Here is a 4,143-nt window from a genome sequence, read left to right on the forward strand (position 1 = left end):
TTTTCTCGTTTCAGGTTGCCGACGCTCTAGGACATGGAAACATCGTCAAGTTTGGTAGTGGATGGCCGAGCGAACTGTGGGTGGCCTGTTCCAGAAATATCCCATTTTGTAGCCAGAGGAGAGAAGGCACAGGTGAGTATGATGTCCTGAGACTGGCAGTCAGACAAATTTGTAATATATATTCCTCAAGCAGGAGCAGTGGCTGTGCGATCTTGTTTCTGTGTCTGACAATTTTGATCGCCCCCTCTATTAAAATGCATCGTTGCCGGGAGATTTGAGGCAGCGTTGGAACACACCCACACACCCACACACACACACCATACAATCATCGCCGATGCTGGAATATGGGAGGAGTTTCTACGGAGGAGCCAGTGAGTAGTCACGGGTTAAGCTGCATCGGTTTGTGTTTTGGAGAGGCAGGCCCGGAGGGGCTAGCGTTAGGTCCCCAGGGAGAAAAATTGTGATCAGTCATGGGGTTCGGAGGAGGATCCTTCGCTGTTTAGCAGGTCGATGACAGGTGGTGGGAAGTATTTTTCCCCTGTTAGGATTATTTCGTCTGGTAGGACAAGTCGCCTGATAGATAGGGGTTGGCCTCGTACCATCCTAGCAGCCCTTTCGCGGGTAATTTCCCCATGTATGAAAGATCTCCTAGTCCAGTTTATAGCCCTCTCACCTAGGCGGTCAATCCCTTTGCTGGAAAGGTTTGGGTGCACGTATTTGGTCCTGGATACATCACTGTTGGAGCCTTCGTTCTCCTTCTTTATCTCAAGCCTAAGGAGAGTCGGGATAGTGCAGGATTTCGGTGGGACTCGCGTGTTTTGTCCGTTGCCATTGTCATTGTAATGATCCAGGTCTTGTTTGGATAGTCTAGGTCTTTGTTTTTTTGTGCTGACGGGGGTAACTGGGTTAAGGCCAAGGTTTTGCGCTGCCGGATTTATATGCATTAATAGGGCGTTAGCGAGTCTAGCACTTTGTGCTCCATAAATCTCCTCAAGTGTTTTAATGTTGAAGGTGCTGGCTAGGACCTTATTAGTGGTGCGCCTACCCGCTTCCAGTGATCGTCTTATAATGGCGTTTGTGGCAGATTGGACCTTCATCACTGCCGAATCTGAGGCCAGCGATGCCCAGACCGGGATGGCATGTTGCCAGATGGGGATAATAAGCTGCTTAATCAGCGTAGCCTTGGTGGGTTTGGGTAGGGGGCTGTGCGGACCAATTAGTCCTTTGGCTGTTTGTGTGACATAAGTACCGCTGTATCGTCTGCATATGTGGCTAGAAGGAGCTTGGTCGGGGTAAGAGTACAGTTCCTGGAGATAATGGGAACTGCATCTGGGAGTGGCATGTCAGAGGTGTAGATCGAATATAGGATTGGGCCGAGGATGCTCCCTTGGGGCACTCCAGCACTGATGGAACCAAGCCTGGATCTGATTCCACCAGTTCCTTTCACCTTGAAAGTCCTGTTTTGGAGGTAGCTGGTGAGGACTTTGTGTAGTTGTTTAGGGACAATCTTGGAAAGTTTTTGTAAAAGTCCCTCATGCCAAACCCTATCGAAAGCCTGCGAGAAGTCCAAAAAGATGGCCGAGCAGTGTTCCTTTTCTTCAAATGCTCTCAGGATGTGTTGCGTGACCCTCAACACTTGCTGTTCTGAACTGTGTTCTGGGCGGAAGCCAAACTGGTGTTCTGGTATGGCTTCCGCAAAGTTCTTACACTTGAAAAGCTTGGAGAGAAGGAGGCGCTCAAACAGCTTTCCAAAGCCGGAGAGGAGACTTATGGGCCTGTAGGAGTCCGGGCAATGATTTGGCTTCCCCGTCTTATGGATCATGGTGATGACAGCTAGTTTCCATTGATGGGGGAAATGGCCGAGTCTTAGAACAGAGTTGTAAATATGCAATAGGTAGAGGACTGCCTCCTTTGGTAGTAATTTGATAAGGGCGTTTTGGATTTGGTCTTCCCCAGGGCTCTTCGCGGTCGCCAGAGCAGCAATCTGTGTTTGGAGCTCCTCCAGCCTGAAGAAAATCGGGGCCGAGGGGGGAGAAGGTGAGTGTGCATAGAAATCATTAAGATCATTTATTATAGCAATTCTTTCCTGTTCCAGAGTGGTCATTTTGGGGGAGAACCTATCCTCCAGGTGTTTGACGAAGGCGTCCGCCTTTTCTTTAGAGGAACGGGTCCATATGTGGTCGGAGGAAGCTGGCGAGTGTCCAGAGGACTTGGACTGTACTGGGATCTTGAGAGGATGGTCAGATTGGGGTCGACATTTGATGTGCCTGGTAATTTTCCAAATCTTGGCCATGTTGTATCTATCTTCAGGGTCAAGATTGAGGAGCATGCGGTTTACCTGGGCTTGTTTTAGTCTTTTAATTGCTTTTTTAAACTTGTTTCTTACTCTGGAAAACTTTGCTTTATTTTCAGGTGAGGGATCCTCTTTCATTTTGGAGAAACATGCTTGCAATAGCTGAAGAAGGATGCTGGCTGGTTTATCAAGCTTAGTCGTGTGACGAGAAGGACGTTTGATCGAATATCGGGAGGCGTTGTTTGCGGTGGGAGTGGCGTGTAAAGCAGCGCTCTCAATGTTTTTAAGTAAGATGCCAACGCAGTCTTCAATATCCTCCCCACTGTTTATTTCAGTATTTAAAAGAATGTATTTTTCCAGATGGTCCCTGAATGCTTTGATTCTGTGAGATCCTCGTGGGAGGGGAGGAGGTCTTGGCGCAGCCTGTTCGATATCTGGACTGATTAAAGGAGTTTTGCCCAGTGCCGCATTGATGATGAGTGGGACATGGTCAGAGGATAATTCGGATACCGATGAGATGGAGATGTGGGTAGGGAGGAAACCCGAATACACGGCAAAATCTATTGCCGAGGGATTTGCCTTTTTGTTAAAGGGATAACAAGTGGCCTCTCCTGTAGCAAGTATGTTATATCTGTTTTTTGCTTGGACTGCTTCCGCTAACAATTTCCCTCTGTTGCAGCTACGAGCGTTTCCCCACATCTGGTTTTTTGCATTCCAGTCCCCCGCAATGATGAACCTGTGATGAACATAGTTGGTCTATCCCTTTGAGGAGGCGAGGAAAATCGTCGTTTCACAGATGGTGGGCAATAGATGGAGGCAAGTATGACATTTTGTACGGCAATAGGGCAGATTTGTACCGCTTCTTCATTTCTAGGTACAAGGACCGAATGGGCAAGGTCGCTACGAATTATTGTCGCAGCACCCCCTCTGCGCTGCGACACCGGATTTAGGGCAGTGTAAGCCTTGTATCCAGGGATATCAATGGTCCATGTCCTAATTTCGCTGACGAGCAGGACGTCAACATCACGTCCCCTTAAGAACGCTGAGAGCTCGTCAATTTTGTTTTGGATGCCCCCAGCGTTCCAGGAGACAATCTTTAAAGTCTTAGGAGCTTTCAACATAGAGGTAGTCATTGGCGTCAAGGGTATTTTCTAGAATCGAGGCCATTTCGATTGTCTAAATGGAGCAGGATAAGTTGGCTAGAAAGTCATTGTCCGGTGAGGCCTCTGTTATGTCAAACATATTTGTAATTTTAATAAACAGTGTTGACAATTTATTTATTTTTTTCTCGATAGAAGCCACTTTTTCCAGCAGCTTGGACTGGGCAGCCTCGTGGGTGAATGCCAGTTTCTCCAGCAGCTTGTGCCAGTGCAGCTGGGATTTTACACTGGATTGGCGCGAGTTTTTGAGAGCTGCGCCAGTCCGTTTTTGGATCAAACTCTCCTGAGGAGTTGGCCATCCCTGCCCTCGAAGCCGTTGGGAGCGCTCCTTTCCCTCTTGCTCCAGTTGGAGCCTCTCCTGAAAGCGAGCCAGATGCGCCTCTGCCGGATTTGGTCGCCTTTGTTGCCTAAATGGGTTGTAGTTGCTGCGCTGTTCCGTTGGATGTTGCCGTTGCTGGTTTAGCCTTCGGTCCGGATTTGTTTGGGCCATCCTTGACCTGTGATGGGGGGATTTTTGCAGTTGCCTTGTCGAGTGGTGGCGCGGGTCCTTGTTGGGCCGTTGTTTAATTGGATGGTGGGGGGTAGGAGTCATTTCGTCATTTTGAAGGATAGTCCAGTAGTTGTTGTTGCTCGGCTCGTTTCGGTTCTGGGAGGGACCCACGTCCTTCTTTAGTGGGCGGTGACTCCGCT

At 48.7% G+C, this 4,143-nt stretch overlaps 1 long non-coding RNA gene across 1 annotated transcript; it reads left to right on the forward strand.

Annotated features, from left to right (window-relative positions):
• Nucleotides 1-1,975: 1,975 nt before the first annotated feature.
• LOC123257858 lies at nt 1,976-2,707 on the forward strand. Its single transcript, XR_006507922.1, has 4 exons — nt 1,976-2,037; nt 2,096-2,270; nt 2,413-2,580; nt 2,654-2,707. It is a non-coding gene; the product is annotated as an uncharacterized LOC123257858 (long non-coding RNA).
• The last annotated feature ends 1,436 nt before the right edge of the window (nt 2,708-4,143 follow it).

This window comes from Drosophila ananassae (assembly GCF_017639315.1).
Source record: "Drosophila ananassae strain 14024-0371.13 chromosome 4 unlocalized genomic scaffold, ASM1763931v2 tig00000073, whole genome shotgun sequence".
Classification (NCBI taxonomy): Eukaryota; Metazoa; Arthropoda; class Insecta; order Diptera; family Drosophilidae; genus Drosophila; species Drosophila ananassae.